Here is a 22132-nt window from a genome sequence, read left to right as displayed (position 1 = left end):
GAAAATTATAGGATATGTGTAGGAAAACTTAGAGGACATTTTTGCTCATGTTTTTTTTTCCTTTTCCCCCTCTTTCATTCTCATTTTGCATATTCAGTAAAACACTTTTTAAGAGTCAATTAGGGAATGGATTGTAGTCTAATAATAAGGTAAGCCAGGATGGTCCGGGAAACTTAAAAAGGAAAAAGACTAAGCAACAACAACAAAGCAAACAGAACTTGGCACAGGCTTCAGGGAGACTTCCTTATGGTATTTTCTATATGGTATTTATGTGTGTGTGTGTGTGTGTGTGTGTGTGTGTGTGTGTGTGTGTGTGTATATATATATATATATATATATATATATATATATAATTTTATGGAACATTTCAATAATACAAGCCAAAAAGAATAGTAAAAATAAATGCAATTTTCTTTATTTTAAATGAACATATATTGACCCGGAATTAGAAGGATGTGAGACTCAAGAAAAGGGTACCAAGGGTGATTCTTTATTTACTGGAAAGTCATGATTAATTGACTGTCATCTGTAACAGAATTCTTGTCCCCCCCTCCCACTTTTTGAACTAAAGAAGGGAGGGTTATCTGGATAAATCCCAAATAAATTCACGTTTAGGGAAACACTCCTCCAGTGTTAAAGAAGATAAATTTTCAGAGAAATGGAGGAGCTGTCTGATGGTCTGAAATGGCCATGAAGGCAAGAGAGGCCAGTTACTTGCCATTTATGTGCGGGTTGACTAATCCTATTTGAAATATAAGGAGATACTTTTTATAGTTACATGTGTACTGGAAAAAGAAGTGCATAATTGAGGTATATAGGATCACCTGCAAGGAATTTTCATGCTGGAGGTTGCCTGATAAAAATGTGGGATAGTAACTTACTGAGGTAGGATGGCATAAAAGAGCATCCTCCAGCTCAGGTCACCTGTGACCTGACCTTTTCCCTCTGACTTTAATGATGTCAGCCCTGTTGTTTTGGGGAAATCGTTCGTTCCATTGGTCAAATAACCAATATGGAAACTGTCCCAAGAACTTTCTTTTCCCCAGTGGTGGGGAAAAAAGTCCATAAAAAGGTATCCATAGCTCAGAATTCAGCTATACCAGTATCCAGGGACCCTTGTGATTTATATTCAAGCACCCAGTTACATGGATGGATGGTTGAGCAGAAGAGGTAACTTGCTTTTGGAGAGATTGACTGTAACTGGCCTAACTAAGAATAACTCTTTGGTTCCTAATAGTCTTCAAACCAACAGGCATTTTCTTTTCCTATTATAGAACTGCTGTGTTTATTGAAGTCTGTCTTTAGACTCTTGATGTAATTTCTGAATCACCATCCATTTCTGAGACCACAAGATATTTAAAAATAAGATAAGAAATATTGACTGAGACTCCCTAAAGCCTGCAAGGGAAATGAAGATACCACAGCAGAAGTTTACTGTGGAATTTCTCTCCTGTAGTTCCCGCACATTGAAAATGACATGATCTATCCCAAGAAATAACTTAAAGCCTGATCCATTCAAACAGCTCCAAGTGATTTATCAGAAATGTGCTTATTTGGAAGGTTGAGCAGGACTGCTTATGGGAGGTGGTGGGGTTAACTACCAAAATTGTGCATAACTTGGATCCTGTGTATGGCAATTAATCAAGAAATTATATTCTTTGACTTTCTAACAACCCACACAGAGTGCTGCATCTGTGGCGTGTTTAAATAGAAAGTGAGGGAGATGAAATATTTCTTCTAATAAAATGCTAATGGTTTTGTTTTGGAGAAAAAATATTGAATTATTGTGGTGTTGGATTTATCTGTATGAGGGTTTCACAAGTTACAGTCGATAAAGACATGACAGAAAACCAACTATTTCCTGATTGCGATTTTCCAGTCGTCCAAATGACTTTAGGATTGTGGCAAGACCCCTTTGTGAGGAAGAGGTGAGAGCTCAGGAATAAATGTTACAGAGAACCGTGGCATCCAAGGCCATGTCTGTGGTAGTTCTTCAGTTTTCAAGAGTCTTATTTAACCAGTAGCATATTGGAATATGTTAATAAAGACACGGAAGTGGTATCATTTTTTTGTGGTGTCCTCCATCAGTGGAACTTGCACCTCCTTAGTTCCTCTAGGACTGGAGCGTTCCCAGCAAGGATGACTGGCAGATGCCTACTGGGATTCGGAACTTGGAACTTACCCTGGAGGGTTACTTTTACAAATTCACCTTCTGACAACTTAGAGAGGTAGCATAATCATAAAAGGAAAAAGTTTTCAGCAACCAAAGTGGCTCTGTAAATGTTTCTTTCATTCCTGGGATCCTTTGTGATATGGTTCAAATGGTGAGTTTTATTTTTCAATCGTTAGCTTTTTAAAAGTTATTATTTAACAAACCTTGATGGAGCATCATCTCCTTAGTGCTGACATAAGGTAGGAGACAGAAAGCTGGAATAATACCTGACTTTTGCCTATCAGGATCTCATAGTGCAGCAAAATAGAGAGAGTTAGAAGAAATACTTGTAACATGGTGTTAGATACAACACTTTCAAAAAAAGCTTTCTCTTCCTGGTTTTGCATCATGATTCTCTTATACAGATGAGGGAGCTGGGGCTTGGAGAGAGGGTGGATCGAGTAGTTAACAGAGGAGGGGCCAGCATTTAAAGGAAACTCTGTGTGGCTCAGACTTCCTCTTCCTTATCCTTCACTCACTCACTATAGTGGGAGCATGTATGAAGCATGACGCTAGGTCCCAGCTGACCTAGATAAAGTACTCTCTGCCTGTTAGGTTCTTTGCCCATTTCTTCGCTTAACCCTCACAACAACCCTGTGCAGTCAATATTCTTATCATCCCCCTTTTACAGGTCAGCAAACTGAAGCTCTGAGAGTTTAAGCAACTTGACTAAATCAGGCAGGTAGGTTCAGAGAAGCAATCTGAATATAGGCTCTTAACCACTAAATCTGACTTCTGTGAGATGTGAGAGAGACACTGTTTCTACCTGGAAGGTGGATAGGTATAGAGTTTGGGGCAAAGAAAGGATAAGGCGATCAGAGACAGTTCAAGACATGCTCTTGATCAGAACTTGGAAGATGATAATACTGAACCACACTTCCCTCTAATCTGAGTCAGTTGAAGGATGTATTTCTGAACCTTTCAGCAGTTTCTTTGAGAATTGTAGATCTAAATTTTAGAGAGAATCTCTTTGATTCCTTGCACTGTGAAAGTCCAACACAGTGTCTGGGAATTCAGACTTATAAAACCGGTACAGAGGTAATTTTTTGCTTTTACTTTTGAAATCATTGTAGATATGTAAGAAGTTGTAAAAACAGCAGAGAGGTACCGCATACCCTTAACCCAGCTTCCCCTGATGATAACATTTTACATAACCATAGTACCCTTCAAAAGTGAGAAACTGACTTTCACAAAATACTATTGAGACTATAGACCTTACATGATTTTGTCGTCTTTTTGATGCACACTGTTGTTTTATATAGTTCTGTAAAATTTCATCACATGTATAGACTTGTGTGACTGCCAGGAGTTAGTGCTTTTTAAGGCTGGCACAAAGAAAAAGGGAAATATAAAGTGTTTTCAACCATCAGTTGTTTCTTGGTATGACATTGTTATGTTTTTGGGTTATTTTGTCACATAGTCTACCCTTTTAAAATAAATCATGTTTTAATTGAATTTTAGTGTGAATTTTAGCAAAAAGATTGCACTTTATAGAAAATGATTCCCCTCAGAGAATATAGAGTGATTCCATTAAAAAAAAACAAGGTTCCCATACACATGTGGCTTAAAGCATACTTATTAGATTTAATTGCTAAACATTTACAGATCGAAGTGACAGACTCTTGATTTTTCTGCATATTTCAAACAATGAGCAGTGAATACTTTTGAGGTTCGTATTAAAGGACATGGCCTTATATTAACATGGGCTACTGTTCATTGTAATTCTGTGCTTTTTATTTTGTAGCTCTTTTTTTCTCAGAAGGATATGCAGATTAAAAACCCAAGTTTTCAGTGTGTTCCCCAAAGCCCTAGACACAAGAGCTTAAAAAGGGGTTAAATTTTAATGAAAACATACCCTCTCATCACTGTGCTTTAAATTGTAATTTTAAAAGCCAATCATTTTCTTTTTTGACTGACATGTGGCATTTTGGAGAAGTTTTTAAATCTTCAAAGTCTGTAAAAGATGAATTTGGGGGGTTTGTAGGTACTGTATTTAGAACAGGGGGGAAAAGGATGGCTCAGAGTGAAGGGGTTATATTAAAATCGTTTGTAATTATGCATCACAAAGAGACACAATCACAGAACATCCATTGATACGTACGTACATCTGTACGTCTGTGCTTCTGCCTCTGACCTCAGCTTTCTGGTTTCTGTATCCTTTCTTTACAAAATCTGTAGTTATTTGTAGATACACACATTAGAGAGGAAATTGGGGCAAATGATTTAGGAATGTGCTAATGAATTCTTACTATGTCCTGTGAACCGAGAAAAAGATGTGAAAGATTGTCTGCATATACATATACACTGTATTTTTTTTCTACACTGTTTTTCTTCTGAAGGAAAGTTATGTTGGTTTTTCTCCCTCCTCCTTACGCTCTCAAGCACAGTGACAGCTAGCAGCATCTAAAGTGCTGACATTTTGACTTAGAGATGTGATAAAGAGAAACATGCTCGGCATTTTCTGTAAGTAACTGTGGTTCCTGTTTCAAGAGAACACATGTAATCAGATACCTGTTCTTCAGTTTCTTAATGTAAACATCACAATTTCTAATGAGCCGGTAGTTTGCATCTATTGTTATTTTGTCTTTAGTTTTCAGTGATGATCACCCTTTGCTAAACAAAGATATGTAATCCAGCTCGGGATACTGGTGGATTTTTTTTTAAAGGTGTTAACATTTGATAATAGGTTTTCCAAGAGCTTGAAGGGTAGCTTTTAACATTTCTTTTCCAACTGAAGTATTTCCTGAGTTCTGTCCAACTCATCCATAGTTAAAGAAAAGGCTTTTTGACATTTAATAGACAATGTTGTGGCTTTTTCCTCTTTTCAGACAAATGTATAGGCATTTAAACAGCCACATTGTACTATCGTAATTCAGACACCTTGCAGAAGTGGCAATTATAGGGTGACTTGTGTCAAAGATAGTCAGGACAAATTGCATTTTACCTAATTTTTAAAAACTTTCAAAGGTACCTCTCTATTTCCTCTCTCTCTGTCTCTTTCTTTCTTTTAAATATTAAGTAAACGCTTTGCATTTTCACATTTTATCCAAGTTGTCCCAGGTTTTCTTTGGGTTTAGCAAAAGTCCAAATGGATTACCCAGAGCACAACAATCAGTGAGGACTAAGGTGTTCCAAATTCCTAAAATGAAAACAAAACAGATGTTCAGGACGTTCTGTTTTGCTCTGGCTACCAGCTTGGCTGCTTGCTTGGAGAATATTCTTGCTCCCAAGTTAGTTCCAGTTCTGTTTATTTCGTCCTGAGCTTGGCGAACTTGCCAGAGCCACCCTCTTCAAACAACACATTTTTTTTTTTCCCCTGAGCTGGAGTTTATTTTGTACTCAGCCTTCATTCCATGGGTCCTGTGAATAATTCTAACACAAAGAAAAACTCTCCTTCTGACCAGTGAAAGAGGAATCTGAGAATACAGATAAAAATTGCAGCTTTAATCCAAAAAGCAAAGGGCTTGGGAAAGAGAAAAGAAAAAAAAACAGCAAGGGAAAAAAATAGAAAAAAGTAAAACCTTTTCATGAAGATTTCAGTACAAAACAGGTGTCTGATGAAGCTTAAGCCAAAAAAAAAAAAAAAAGCAAACTCAGCAATATAAGGTGCACATCTTTGACACGCATTTTAACAGCTAATTTCATTTATGAAGCAAATATGTATTTCTGCAAATGTGAATTGAGAGCATGTGTTTATATTTTGAAACCTGTGGGGTTTTTATTTTTATTTTTTTGATTGATAGTATAAATTGGGGCAGTATCCCTGTTGAAGAACATTCCTAGTTGGGTTAAGTGTAAAGTTTTTTGGTTACAACAGTAGGGTTAAAATGATCTTTGACGTCTGTGGAATGTTGAGAGTGGTGCCATTTCTGGTTATGGCAGGATCTTCAAACTGCCTTACAGAGAGTTGTATTTTAAAAACTTAGAAGGCAGGGGAACTCTACTGTTTGATTTACATTTGTCCAGCATCCAGTCAGAGATGAATAGAAAATTAGGACACCATTAGAGTCCAGGAGTCCAGCTGGTGTACTTAACAAAGCTCTCACTAATGGCCGCAACAAAACAGCCCTCTTAAGACCTAAATAATTTGTGATCGCACATGTGTTGGTATAGTAGAATGAAATTGTCCTATCCTTGTCATTCTGTGCATTGATATATTTCTTTTTGAGGCTGTAGAGAACAAGAAGACAACTGGTTGACAAGTGAAATATTCAAGCCATGAAGGGAAAGAAAACATACTGTGTTTTACTTATTCATTTATTGAGTGCCCCCTTGTTGCCAGTTCTCTGCTAGTCTTAGGGGAGCCTGTGGCGGCCAAGACAGATACAGGTCCTGCCCTCATGGAGCTTGTGATCTACCAGAGAGACAGACCAGGGGAAAAAGTAATGAGCAAGTGTGGAAAATGGGCAAAGATTTCCTGTATAACACTGTGAACAGTATTTAGTATTTCATAGTAGCCTATCATGGCAAAGAAACTGAAAAAAATAGTATCTATATATAACTGAGTCACTTGGCTGTACATTTGAAACTAACATCATATTTTAAATCAATTATACTTCGATTAAAAAGAAACTGTGGAGAATGAGGAGTAGCAAGTGTTACAGGAACGCCTAGGAAGATGAGGATCTCGCTTTAACTGGCTTTTCCTCCGTTTCTTCCCTCCCCTCCCTCTCCTTTCCTTCCTCCTTTTCCTCCCTGTCCTCTCTTTAACTTTCTTCTCTCTTTCTCTTCTGTTTCCTCCTTTTGTTCCCTTGTTGTTCTCCTTCCTGCTTGAACTTTCTTTTCCAAACAGAATTCAGCCAAGCTCATGTTGAAAGAGAGAAACAGCCTAACATTATTTAACAAGAAGCAGCATCTTATAGTGGTTACCCTCCTAGGCTTAGAAAGGTGTGGCTCAGATTGGCATCCTGGCCCTGCCATGAGCTAGTTCACAGCCTTGTCCAAGGGCAGAGACTTCAGTTTCTTCTTACCTAAAACATAGGGCTGAAAATACTTCCTTCATAGGAATCTTCTAGCAATTAGATGGCAAACTGTAAGTTAAGTCACTGGCTCAGTTCCTGGCAGATAGTGTGCTAAACTTGTTAGCTGCTATTGTATTATTATTACTATTACAATGATTCTTTTACCTTTTATGTCTTGGACATAAACAGTGTCTGTATTATAAAATAGCCAAGAAATAGGGAATGATGTATTCATCAGTTGAAAAATTTTCTCTGAAACCAACCATCTAGCTTTGATATTACATAATGCCTTTTCTTCTGTTAGGTTTTTTTTTTTTTTTTTTTGGCCTATTTACCATTGCAGGTTTTTTGTTAAAATTCAAAACCATTTTCAATAAACTAGGTTTTTAGATAAACTCTACCACATTAGATATGCTTGCTGTCTTTTCCTCTGAATATTTTGAGGACTAAAGATGGAGCCAGATTTTAGTTAGCCCTTTTAAGAGACAGGGAAATTTATTAGTATTTAGTTTGATTCATGAGTGATTGAGACATACTCCTCATTGTGTCCATATAGAGTAACATGATAAGATCTTCTTGTGTCTCGTGAAATCAGTCTTACTGTGTTAAAGACAAACTCAATAGCAGTGCTGGGTGGGTATGTTATTTATATAATTGGATAGCACTGCAGGTGAAGTTGAAAAATTAAAATTGTTAGACTTTTTTTTTCTTAATCAGGTTGTCTTTTGGTCAGTCTTCATGAGCACTTTTCTGTTTTAGAAGTGCTCCCACAGCCTTCCCCACATTTTGCTTTCCCCAGAGCAAAAAGATACAAAAGAGAAAGGTGACACAGCAGCATACAGAATTCAAATCTTTCTCTTTTATACTGCAGATGCTCCTGTCCCCCCCCCCCAAGATTTAGCATTGCCAAAAATCTCTCTCACGACTGGTCCATTTACCCTTCTGCCTTCTGTTTTACTTGGTGTGCCTGAAAGGTCGTTCCCTGCCGCATTGAAGTGTCACTTATCTCTTAAGATCTGATTCTTATGTCATCAATTATGTGATTTCTTTCCCAGACCCCTGGGCAGAGTAAACTGGTCTTTTCTTTGGGTCCCATAGCTCTTTGTTCCTCTCCCTGGTACAGGGTAGCTGCGGAAGTCAGTGTCTTTCCCTGTCCCCCCTACATCTTGAACTGCTTGGTGGTGGGGTCTATGTCTTAGTCATCTTTCCGCAAAACTATATTCCTGTTTTCAGGGAGTTCCCAGTCTGGGCTGGGAGACACAAGTATCAACACGCAGTGATATGTCAATTTGGAAAGCGATATAAAACAATTGTCTAAATTAGTGCACACAGATGAAAGCTAATTTACTACAGAACCCTGTTTTCTGAGGGAGGAAATGAGCAGTAGGCATGTAGGTGTAGTGTGTTTGTTAAAATAGCGATGTTTTCGCAGTGTTTGTATCAATATTTATGTTGTTGCTTGTGCTCTTTAAGGAAAAAAAAAAAAACACCTCTCCAATGACATTGTATATCTCATGTTAGTGACTAGGAATTTAGGAGTCTGTTGAAACTATGAAATACAGCAGGCATGATGCTCAGTACTCCAAACCAAATAAAGTATCACTGAACCTGGGCTGTAAGCTAAGACGTTAAGTGCCATTTATTTGTTGAGTTTTGCCATTCTGAATTGCTCAGTTTGGCACAAGCCCTTTGAAAGTATTTATAGTTCAATTGGTATGTGGTTTATTTTAAATTATATTAAAATGATCTGCTTATATTAAAATGACATGTTTTCCAAAACCTAATATTGCCTTAAAAACATTGTCCTAGTGGTGAAAGATTTTAAAATGTTATTCTAAAAAGCAAGGGAGAGGACTTCAGACAAACACACAACCCATATCTCAGTGCTTTCGTTTGTGTGGAGTTCCCAGGACATAGTTATAAAATCATTTTCTCTTTTATATATGGCCAATGTTAGGAGCTTTAGGAAATTTTAAAAAATTTTAATTTTTTGGCACCTGTCTCTTTTTATACTCACCCTGAGTTAGTCAAATTAGAGCAGGCTCATAACACCATAACCTTTATCCATATATAGCCAGGCAAAGCTTCCTTCTGTTAAGTAGAACTTATGAACACTTTAGGAAGGAAAGCAATGCTATTTTCGAGCAAACTTGGAGAGTTTAGAAATATTATTTTGAAATATGCTTCCTTAAAGTCAGAAGAACTTAATTAAGTTCCCGGGGTTAATTGTTTCTGAAGTGTTAACATGTCATTTGTCTATTCAAACTCCAAAGCAAATCTAATACGGGATTTAATAACCTGTTTATGTGAATAGAAATTTGGGTTGGGGGTGGCGTGGGAGAGGAGAGAAAAAGCTAATAGGCTTTTACCTAGTTAGTGGGTTGAAGGAATAATTCTTTCTGTCTTCATTTGAAACAAAAGGCACATCCTGTGTTCAAAACTCCTTCTATTTGGGAGTGTAAATTGGGATGACAAGGAAGTTTCGGAACAAAACAGGATTTTTCTACTTTGTTCATTTCATATTTATCACTGGCTTGTTTGCTAATTTTCATTTGCAAGAGGCAATTCTTCCAGCTAACTGGGTGCCTCAATGGGCCACTGATTTCTTTGAAGTGACAGTCTGTAAATATGCATAAAAAAGGGATGCAATTAGCGTGTGTGTGGTTCAGTGCAGCCTGATTCCATTGGCAAGTTTACCCACAGTGTTGATAAGCTACATTATCTAGAAAATTGGCCGCTGAAAAACAGCACCTCTGATTGCCAGCAAAGGTTCCAGATAACAGGGTGCTGAAGAGAAATATAATTGAGGTTGAATATATTAACCAAGGTGTCACATGCTCCTTAGAAGCTCTAATTTATCAGCATGTTGGAATTTTTATTAACATTTGGAATGCATTTCTTCCACACTAATGAAGTGGAATTGGCAGTTCAGGTTTTAGTTATTGTCATTTCTGAGAAGTTAAATGTAATTTCTCGTTAGACACAGTTATGTAAATATATTTGTTCAGGGGCTAAAAAAAAATTACGCATTTTGCAAAATACAAATATGTTGTTAAGAGGCGGTGTGACAAATCAGTGATGGCTCAAGTCCTGGAAACCAGCACAGCCACATACTTGGGCTGCATTTTGTTGGTGACAGCTCTCCTTTGTGGGGCGAATGTGAGAGAAATGAAGGAAGCTTAATTTTATTAACTATGTGACTGGCTCACCATTGTGAAAAACAGTGGAAATTAGCCACTGTTTTAGTTGGCTAATATGTCTAAAAGGATTTTGTGATTAAATGATTTTTTTAAATGAAGAGTTGCTTGAATTATTAGGTGAATTAAGCATTCATGGAAGGAAGATACTGCTTTTCTTTTATCCATCCTTTTTGTAAATACCGAAGACTGATGTTTGTTTTTTAATTCTGAAAATAGGTTTTGAAAAACATTTGTTTGCAATAATACTAATTTCTATCAATTAGAAATAAATTGAGGCATGCAAACTTGGAATAATTTCAGTTGACATGTATGTGTGATAAACTATGTATTTTTTAAAGCAAGGGAATAAAAATCATAAGCTTGGGAATGAAGAAGAAGGATGGGTCAGAAATACCAGGGTGAACACACCCAGGCAGCCCCAGCTGTAAAATTCTTAAGCGACATGGTGGATTCAAGAATATTTCGTTATTTTAATTCATAATCACATGCATGTAGCATATGTTTGTTTAGATCCTATTTCATAATGCAAAACATTTTTAAAGGAAATAGCTCCATTTCGACTGACTCATAAATTTTTTTTCACGGCAGTACTTAATGAATTGCAGTCTGTAAAGCACTGTGTGTTTGTAACATGCTTAGTATTACTTAATTGCACACATCTCTGACCTCGGGGAACGATGCTAGTATTTTTCTTCCATTAGTAACAGATATGGCGGTCACAAAGCAGTGGTTCCCTTAAGATGAATGACCTGTGCAAGACATTTTCTCAGTTTTTCCCTTGGCATTTACCCCTTCACAACTCCTATTGTTCTATAGGCTCCTCATTTTACTACTTCTACTCACTGCCACCACTCCTGATATTCCCTGACCCAGTTCTTTATGCCTGATGCAGTTCTTCCCCTGCATCTTAGACTCTCATCCTCCAACCCTGACCTATAAACTTCTGATCCCCATCACTAATCCCATCATATACTCTAGGCCCATGTGAGAGAGAGAGAGAGAGAGAGAGAGAGAGAGAGAGTGTGTGTGTGTGTGTGTGTGTGTGTGTGTGTGTGTGTGTGTGTGTGTATGTATGTGTATCTAGGGCCACAAATGGTGTTTCCTTTACCAGCAGGAACTTCTGATTGGAACTAGATTTGTCGTAGGGAAATCTCATGCCTATTGGGCAAGTAGCCTTAAGTTCTCATCAAATGAAGTATTTCCTAGGATGCCTACTGTGGTGAATGCAGTCAGCTGTCACTTAGCATTTATTTCATCTTTCTTCTAGAGTCATCAGTTGAGTATCTAAAATCTACAATTCTCTGACTCTCTTGCAGCTAGGGTTCTGAAAGAAAATTAGGTTCACACAGGTGCATGCAGGTGGTATTTGGAAGATGGAAGCAAGGGAGGGGCACTTTCTTGTTGCTCCAGCTCTTGCTCCTGGTAGGCTTGAGCCTAAAGATGTTGGGTTTGTTTGCAGCAGTGTTCTAGTGCCATTTTCTGACTTCCTGTGGGTTAAGTGGTGGTGATCCTGATCCTGGACCATGCTTGTGTCCCTGTGTCTTTGAACTCAGAAGTTCCACTGGCAGCCTCCTGATTGCTCACATTCTTGAGGGAGGCGATGTAGGAGCTCCCTGGTGGGCTGCTTGCCTTGCTTCACCAGCTTCTTTTGCCCTTCCAACAATTTTGCAAGCCCTTAATTCCATGGGTTACATCCTTTTCTGCTTAAGTGGTTCAGATTTGAACAACTGAACCCCGAACAGTAGGCCTGTCAGTCTAGTTTGGGTGACTCTCTAATGGGACCAGGCCTAGGGGCAGGCAGATTTTGTGTTCTAGGTGCTTCTCTTCCCCAACTGCGATGTTGACCCTGTTCAACAGTTAAGTAGCAGATGTTATTTATTATACAAATATTAAGAAAAATATTAAGTAACAGCTAGAGCTGATGTTGACAAAAATACAACCCATGGTCTCAGTGTGAACTATTGCCTGCTTTTGTAGATAAAGTTTATTGGAACAAAGCCATATCTTTTATGTACTGTCTGTAGTCTGCTTTCACGCTACAACAGCAGAATTGGCTATTTGTGACAAGAGACCACAAAGCAGAACTCGTTTCTTACCTGGCTCTTGACAGGAAAAGTTGGCTGCTTTGTGCTCTGTGACCCTGTGGATTTGCCTTGATGTGTGATGTCAGACAACCTGTGGTCAAATTCTGGTTCCCCTCTGACTGCTAAGTTGCTGAAGCACCATGCCCTGGTCCTGGAGATTGGGCACCTCTCTTGCAAACTGCACATTCACAGATCATGTTGGTAGCTCAAAATCAGCCTTGGTGGGAGTATTTACACTAGGCAAATAGGTATATGCTATCCATCAGGACTTCCTCGAGAACAGCAATTAAAGATTTGCTGCCTCCATTAAATATTAGATGATGATTCTTCAAAATAATGTATTAGATGCCATTAGTGCCCCATCCAGATCCACTTCAGTCACCGTGGCACCAAGCCCTCCACTCCAGCAGCTAATAGCTTATACCTGTGCCTCTCAAGGGCGGGCAGTGACCTTGGATAGAGTGGATAGAGGGGGTACAAAAGGCCAGCTCCCATGCGCCATTCTGTGTTGTTCCAGAACACCACTCCTGCCGTGGATCAGCCCAGGGCTGGACTTTCCTAGGACCGTGTTCTCCATCTGCTCTCTCACCTTCACTATCCTGCTTCACTCCTTACATTACAGGTTTGTTCTAAAGAGCTTGCCCAAGGATCTGGACTAGGATGAGGAGAGTGAAGCACCTAGAGGGCAGAATTTAAGGAAACATTCACCATCAAGGTCATGCCAGTTGCCCAACCCTGAGAAGGAGTGCTTCCTAAAATTTTGCTTTTGGACGCCTCACTGTTCTCACCCTGTCTGGGTTCTGCTGATCCCGGTAAGTCACGTTCACCTAAAATCTGATTTTTTGCTCTACTTAAAAGAAACCCAGTCTCAAACAAATGAGTGTAATAATGAGTTGTTTGCGACATACTGTGTATTTTAGGGACTAAATGAGATAAGGCATGCAAAGCACTTGGAACAGGGACTGAAACCATAATGTGTCGATGGACAAACAGATATATGGAAAGGTAGATCATATAGCCTTTGTACCTTTATATATGCTCTTCTGCTCATCTGAAATACAGCCTCTGCTTCTCGCTGCTTATTCAAATGGCAGTTTTATCTCCCCAAGAACATTTTACCTGTAAAGCCATTACTAGTTGGTGCGTTCTGAATCTTGAGTCCTCACTCTAAATTAAATCACACAATTCTCCTATCTCCTGACTCCATTGTTTTCTCTGCCAAGTGAATTTTTCTTTTCCTTTTCATGTGTCTATGTCCTGAAACTTGTTATCGTATGTTAACTTACTTGAATAGATTGAGCGATACGGGAATATCATAATGATAGTGTAGTAATTATTCTGAGCAGCAGTTTAAAAAAAAGTATGGCTTTAGAAATGTAGTTCTTGTAGTTCCTACTAAGTGCTGAAATCTAAGAATTTTCCAGATACAGCTGATTTGCTGCTCAGGGAAGCGGCTAAATACGGTTTGTTGGCATTGCCTCCGAAAGTTGTTTCTTGTGCTTTCAACAGGTTTCAATTGCTATATTGGTAGGTCTCCAAAAATATTTTAGCTCTATTTATTATATACACTGTCATGGTCTATCTTCTCACCCTGTTTAATTTATTCATAGTTCTCATAAGTATTTCTAATTTTCTAGTTGATTTGTTTCCCAAAAGCAATCTTTCTTAACTGGAAAGACTCTAAGTTCCCTGAAGGCAAGGTCTTGGCATGTGACAGGCACACGATGAATGTATGTTGCCATGACTGAAAGAACAAATGAGGTGTGTAGACTTTCCAGGGATACAGTGGCATAGTACAGGCTCAAAGAATATTTTAGGACAGGGGGATGGGCAAAATAGGTGAAGGGAATTAAGAGCTACAAACTTTCAGTTATAAAATAAATAATCACTGGGATGTAATGTACAGCATCGGGAATGTAGTCAAGAATACTGTAATAACTTTGTATGGTGACAGATGGTAACTAGACTTATCATGGTGATCATTTTATAATGTGTAAAAACATTGAATCAATATGTTGTACACCTGACACTAATATAATATTGTAAGTCAGTTATACTCCAGTAAAAAAAAAAAAAGGGAAATATTATTAGAGTGAGTGAATGAATGAAGTCACTTAAAGAAACTTACCAGCCAGCTGCTTTACTTACTTGAGCTGGATAAATCTTGTACTTTTCTACAAAGTGCAAATGTATATTCATGGGTCTTTTTCCTGAAATTAGTTCTTATGTAAAAAATATGGCATCCATGCCACATCTAAAATTGAAAATAGATTTTACTTTATTTATTAAGATTAAATGCAGTACACCACAAATTCTTTTTTCTGGGTACATTCAAGTTGTGAGGAGAAGAATAAATTTAAGGTAGGGATTATAGCTAAAATGATTAGTGTGACACTCAAATGGCTTTATGGATTGACTCCGAGATGGGTCTACCTCAGAGTTGCTTTACTGTGAAGGTTTAAAGCTGTGAGAGCCTGGTTTGACTGTAATTTCAGCACAGGAGGAGGTAACTGGCATTGAAGGTGTCAGTCACATCTGTGCTAGTGTTGGCTGTGTTTTCAAACTGGGTTCTTTGGAACCCTGGAAGGTTCCCAAGGGCCACGTTCAGAGGCTGCATAGTCATATTGTTTGCAGGGTGGGGAGTGGACCAGGCAGGTGCATATTAGGAGACCTACTCTGGCTTAAATAAGAACAGTGCTGCTGCTCTCTGTTAATGTAATCAGCATCTGCTTCAGCTTTAATTTAAAATGTTCAAAATCTGTTGGTATAGATGCACTGAGAATTAAATTAGAATTCAAAACTCCAAAATTGAAACATGTGGACACTTGTACTCTTTACATATAACTGAGGTGATTTAACTCTTGATTTGTAAAGCAGCTGGGTGAGTGAGCGTCCAGTTAAGGAAACTGAAATAATCTTCATTGCCATCCCCTTGGCCATTGGCAAGTCTAGGACTGCGAAGGCCTTTGTTGGTCTTTGGAACCACTCAGGGCACATAACTTAGTGGAAGAAGAAGCATTCGCTCAGGATTACAGTTATTTGCAGAATTGGTTGTCTTGAAAGACTTTTATTGTTTGCCATTTGGTTTTCATTCCAAAGCCACATGTGACTGTAACATAAATAGTCTTGAAGGGATATCATTACTCTGAAGCTTAACATTTACATGTCAGCTCCCTGTCTTTACAGCAAGTGTTACAGGTCATTTATCTTCTTATTTAAGCTAAAATGAGAACTCTGGAAAGTTGTTCTCACCCACAGATTACATCTCCTATAGCCATGACTTCTAGCAACTGGGAGGAGCACTGACATTGTCGTATCTTGCCTCATCCCACCTTAGAGTCACCATATCTTGCCATGCCCAACCAACTCCAGAGACAGAATCAGGACCTATGATTATAAGCTGTCCTCCCACAACTGCTGGGTTTCCTTGGCTGCTGCTTGGTGTTGCAGGGATGAAGGAAGAGTTCTGCTTCCGTGCAGTGAAGACTCTTACTCTTCTTGGTGCCTTTTCTTCCCCAAACATTCCTTGGCTAACTGCTGCCTACCCCTTGGATCTTAGTTCTGTGTGTCACTTTAGAATATAATCTCCCTTCCCTAAATTAGTCATTCCTTTATAGTGAACTGTCATCTCATCTTTAGTTAACCTTCTTGTATTTAACCCAGTACCATTAACTATCTGTCTATCCACCTATCCATCCATCCATTCATTCATTCTTTCATATGATTCATTGCGATGACTGTCTTACCAGTAAAACTGTGAGCTGCATCCCAAGTAGGAGCTCTGTAAATATGGGTTGAATGAATGAGGGAAGATGAATGATGTTTGTGTAGGTATCTTTCCTACTGTTAGCCATTACAATCATCCAGTCCTAACTGGAATCTCCACCACAGACCTTGGTGTTTGCTACAAGATATGTCAGCATATGCACTTTAAACACATGTCTATTCTCCGTCACACCTTTCCACTGTGACAGGTTTGCATCCGGTTGCTCATTGTATGCCTCTTTCTCACTTTTTTGTGTTGTTCTCCCATATGAGGCTAATAAACAAACCTCCCTGGGGCCCTCAGGAATGCATCCAAACCATTTTGCCTGGGGATTATTCATTAGGGGTTACCTCTTGCCCACTGCAGCCTTGTCTAGCATCATGTAAGGGTAAAGTGACGAACGAGAATGGATTTGAAACAAAAACCACCGTTGCAATTGACGCTAATTAACAGAGCTGAGAAAATCTTTCATTAGGAGTGTTTATATCTTGCAGTCTGGTTTTACTTAGAAGGGGAAAAAATAAGTGGCTTATGAACCATTTAATGAAATTTGAAGAGATTATTTTCTTTCCCCCCCTTCTCAAATGATATATTAGGATTGGAGAGGGTAGAAGTAGAAGTATCTCAGAAGTAGAGTAACAGAAAAGGGTATAAGAAATCCTGCCTTCATGCCTCTCTACACTATCTCTGGTCCCCATTCCCTGTGTTGCTTAACTAGGCAGCTCCCTGCATTACAGAACTTTCCTTCCTGTTACTTCTGTATTTTTCAATTCTACAGTCATAACCATGAGACTTTGCAGCTTATCACTTACAATCAATAGCAACAATTACAAAATGAGCCAACATCTGTTGAGCACTTACTGAGTTCCAGACACGTTGCATGAATTATTTAATGTGCAAACAGTTATGTAAGGTATGTACCATTATCATTCCCCAATTTACAGATAGAAATTGAACCATAAGAGAGTTATTGAACAAATTAAACTGATAAATTAATGAATCTGTAGCAATGAGTTGCAAATTAATCCCTCCTGGACAAAATGTGTGCATTGTAATTGTACATTCTTGAAAATAAGATGTCCTACCTCAAGAATGGGTGGAGAGTAGGGGTGAGTGATGTTTGTGGAGGAGTAAGTGAAAGGGTAGGGAAGAGGGTTACTTACCTTATTTTTAAAAAGAGGTCAAGAGATCATATTTTGGAAGTGGGATGGCTTCCCGTGCCTCTCGAGTCAAACCATGGAGTGGGTACCATTTTCAACTAAGTGCTGATCTGAAATCACTTTATTCAGAGTGAATGACCACGCTTTTACTAAACTTCTAATTCATGTTTATTGAGCACTTCCCATATGTAAAGCAGTGTCCGCAGTGTTTCACACATGCAGGGGCTCATTCATATAATCCTCATGGCAGTTGAACAAGGTATTATTAGTCTTATTTCACTGAGGGGAAAAAGTAAGGTTTGGAAAACAACTTCCCTGAAGTTGCAGAGCTCACAGCTCTGGCAGATTCAAGCCCATGGCTCTCTGATAGAGAAGATGATACAACACACAGCTGCTTTCTCTGAGCCTGAAAGAGTCCATCTCTGAGTTTCAGGCCATCTTTAATTGGCTGTTGCCTTTCTCCTCAAGGACTCTTAGGGTTTGCTACACTGAAGTTCTCCTCTTGCCACGTTCTGAATCTCTGCCATATTCTGTTTCTCAGGAATGTTCCAGTGTCCACTGTGAAATGCTAGTACCCTACTTCAACCTAGTTGGCCAAGACCACCTTCTCAACCTCTGACCTTGTCTTCCTAGCTTTGGATCCTAAGTTGTCTTCCTGAGTGACCAATTCCCAGACCAGAATCCTGTTTGCAAATAAACATTAGTGTATTTAATTTGATGAGAAATATTTTTAGAAAGTTTCCCAGTAGATGCACATGTATGTTATAGGTGTAACAGCTGTGCCATGCAATTTGGAATCCTTCCATCTTAGGGGTCCCAGCCTCAAACTTTTTTCTGTGTACACATAGGCATAAAATAACCCCCAAATTTGAAAAGAAGCAACTTAATTCCCTCAGTAGTCTTATGGGCTAGGCTCTCTTTCACTTGGAGTCTTCTGACATCCAAGTGGGGCAGCCAACTTTGTTCCCATTAGCAGAGGTGACACCTGAGTTATTTCAGTCAAGCATGGGAGAGAAGAGAAAGATGGCTTTCCTTTTGAAGAAATGGTGTGGGCTAGGTAGTGCATCATCTTTGTTATTTATCATCCACACTGCCTAAGGACTCAGAAATGTACCAGGAATGATCAGAAGAGAACCAAGGGCCTGTCAGTTCTCCAGACCCTTGCTGTCTGCATCAGACATGCACTGAGGCAGGTCACAACTCAGAAGGAGGGCACCATGTTCAGAGATACAGGCACATCTGGATGAGTGTATTAGAGAGGACACCAAGACGCACAACCCATTTTGATGTAATTTAAAATGGGGTTTTGTTGGCTCACAGAACTCAAAAGAGTCTAGGGGATAGCATTGCTTCAGGTATGGCTGAATCTAGGGACTTAAATATTGATAGAAGAATGTGCTTTCTTCCTATTTTGGGTCTGCTTTCCTCTGTGATGGCTTTATTTGCAGGTAGGTTCTCTTCACTTAAGATCTCCAAATGCTGTAGACTTGTAACCTAGAATTGGACCAAACTCTAGGATAAACACAACCTCTTTTTTCTAATACGTCCAATAGACGTGGAATAGTAGTCAGGCTTGTGTTGCATACCAGTCCCTGAACCAATGTCTTCAGCCTAGATTCGTGTGCTCTGATTGACCAAACCTAGTACCCATGCCCAGTCTTGGAGCTGAGGGTAGGTTAGTCCTACTAAGTCACATGAACTGAGAATGGAAAAGGAAAACTGGGATGTTATTACAAGAAGGAGGAAGGCAAATTTAACAGATGTTCACCATGGTATGTCCTACTTTTCCAGCAAGTAGGGTTTGAAAGAAAGGCTTATAGTTAAGATCAAAATGAAAGTCTCATGTATACATTGGCCAGGCTCTTCCTTGTTAAATTTGGGATAGTTTGTGGAGGTACTGATGGATCATTGTGGTTCAGTTACTGAGCCTCACTTTCTTCTCTTTTGAAACTGTGTATAGTGTTATCTCTATAATAGCTTTATAAGTATCCAAAGGGATATTCATGGGATAGACGTCAAACAATGCTAAGGTGTGATAGTAGTCCCTTATGGTCACAAAGCTGCAGACATCTCCATGGTGTGCAATTCTCTCTATACAGTGAAGTAGAAATGATAAGGAAATATAAATGATCCCTTCAGATCTCAGACAAAGTTACTGTTGATAATGGTGGCTGGGAGGTGGATGTTGGGCAGGTAACTAGAAACCTTCATTAGCAAGTGACTTATTTTCACTCACAAACCTCTCATGTGATGCAAGTTTCTTCCTTGGCAAGATGACCAGCAGATCATTGGGGTCACTGAAGAAGTCAAAATAGAAGTTACTAAATTTAAAAACACGTCTCCTCTGTTCTGAATTGGGGCAATAAAAGGGGACGCTTGAAATAAAAAAACCTGCTTACCGTGGAGGATTCTTTGGAAACATATCCTATCATTATTTTGAGTTGTATTCCAACCTTGTTCCTGGAAGACTCATTTATTTGGGCTTCTCTCAGAGTGCCTAGAGAAGAGTAGAAGACATTTACTAAAGTAGGCTTCAGTAAGTATGTGCCAAAAGGCAATCATGATATATGAAAATAGCATTTATTATCAATGTCCTTAGTTCTAAGTGCTTAACATGCATCATCATAGCCAGTCCTCAAAACCTCATGATGGAGGCATAACTGCTATCCCCGGTTTATGGACAGGGAAACTGACTCACACCAAGAGTAGTTTAGCTGAGGTTATTCAGCTTGGAAATTATGATGGTAGGATTCATATACAGAAAGCTTTTGATGCCAACTGCCTTACTGTTTGAAGGCTGGGTGTTTTGTAGGCAGACTGACTGGGGTTGGACTCACAGTAGGACCACTGCTATTCATGGAACCTTGACATGTTCATATGGGAAATGCTTGTAAGTTCAATACGTACCCCCATTGGGTTCTCTTGAGTCATAATAAGGAAGTGCTTTTAAGGTTTTTATGTCAGGGCTTTTAGAGAGGGATATTCTCAAGAAATGTGATGTTAATAATAATAAGTCATAATTTACTCAGTATTTAAAAAATATTTGTCTACATACCACTTTTGCTCCCATGGAACCATCTTCACAGGCAGTATGTGGAACTTTCTTCAGCCCAAGAGCCCCTGTTGGGCCTCCTTTGATGGATTAAATATTCCTATTAAGCAGATGGCTGGGTGAATGTCCCTGTCTTTGCTGGCCTTACTTTTCTTGAGTAATTTCCTATTATAGGAAGGGAGTATCCCATAATAATGAAAAATTGACATGGGCTATTGATTAAATTCTTTTGTAGCCTCTTTCCCTTGACTTTCCCCCATTAGTTAAATATGAACACCTCTGAGATAAATGCAGAAAGGTGAAAGGAGGTGAGCTGGCGTCGGGTGGCTGTCTGTCTCTTAAAGAACAAACTGTTATTGTTTTGTTTGTTTTGTTAAAGTCCCATCTTGCTAAAAGATCAAGGGAAGAAGAAAAGTTTAGATTACCCAATTACTAGCAATAAATTATTTTCTTTTCTCAGGGACATATGAAATCTTAGGATGGCAAATACCATCTGAGAAATGTTCTTTTTACTTTAGTGGCACAGCAACTCCAGAAAATAGGTTAATTGGTTCAGAGACTTGCTCTTACTGTTAATGGCATTTAGCTTGTGAAATTGAACAACTGCATCTCAAGACAGAATGTTCATAAAATCGATATTCTGGTTGCTAAGTGTGTGTTTTTAAGATATAGTTTGAATTAATTTATTCAAAGCCAGCTGGTGCTGTTCCCAATATAACCTCTAGGAGGAAACCTCAACCCATGTTGTGTCTGAAATAACTGGGTTTTCTGCTCTCTTTCTCTTCAACTTTCGTATTGTATCTAAGTTAGTACTTTTGATATTTCTAAGTTTTTTTTTTAACATTTATGTAGAACACCACATAATTGCAGAAAAGATAATAGTCACGTACCCTGGGGCCTACTGTACACTTATGTTAAAAGTACAGCTTTTATTGGCAACTAAAGTAATAACCTTTCCATGTCAAATTGCTTTAAATTAAACTAAAAAAAAAAAAAAATACCACTGGCTGATACCCGCACTTAGTAATTGTCAAACATTAGCATATTGTGTAATGGTAAAGCTGCCTAAATCTGAGGTTTAAAAATAATTATTTACTTAGATAAATTTTGCATGCAGTAGCATATGATTAGAAATCCTTTTCCACCCCCTCCTTCTGAAAACACAGGATCAATGTGTATGTTAATATTATACTTAGGCTTGACACATAAGTGGGACTGTAACTTATGTTAGCCTCTGAGAAAGGGGTCTTGTTTAATCTCTTCTCATCCATCCGTCATGGACCACATATAGATGGGGTGTACTGATGCTTTGGCTGGCTTTGTGTATTGTTGGGTGACCTAACATGTGACCTCAGGGGGAAAGACGTACAAGTCTGTTTTTGATGAGGCTGCAGCATGGCCCAGCCTGCATAATTTCCAGCTATTTCAAGGCATTTGGGAGATGAGAATCCTAAATGATGGTGTGTGTGAAGACCTTAGGCATAGGTCGCCGCTGCCTTTCACACGAATACATTTGTATTTCCTGGATCTCTCTCTACTCACCCAGAGAGCTTTCAATTAAAACATTATGCTGTGCACCAGAAATTAACAGAACATTGTAAACTGGACTTCAATTAAAAAAAAAGAAAGAAAGAAAGAAGGAAAGAAAGAAAAAAAAAAAAAAGCCCGCAGTGACGTGAAGGTTGTGGGATTCACTT

At 38.8% G+C, this 22132-nt stretch overlaps 1 long non-coding RNA gene across 1 annotated transcript in view; it reads left to right on the top strand.

Annotated features, from left to right (window-relative positions):
* The window catches only part of LOC105081429 (uncharacterized), a 667267-nt gene that overhangs the window by 68667 nt on the left and 576468 nt on the right, over positions 1-22132 (top strand). Inside the window, exon 10 of the long non-coding RNA XR_012499887.1 lies at positions 13080-13269. This is a non-coding gene — a long non-coding RNA (uncharacterized LOC105081429). The remainder of the gene's footprint in view (positions 1-13079; positions 13270-22132) is intronic.

Source organism: Camelus bactrianus, chromosome 17 (genome assembly GCF_048773025.1).
Source record: "Camelus bactrianus isolate YW-2024 breed Bactrian camel chromosome 17, ASM4877302v1, whole genome shotgun sequence".
Classification (NCBI taxonomy): Eukaryota; Metazoa; Chordata; class Mammalia; order Artiodactyla; family Camelidae; genus Camelus; species Camelus bactrianus.
The sequence above is the reverse complement of the archived record's forward strand: the minus strand, read 5'-3'. Positions and strand labels throughout refer to the sequence as shown.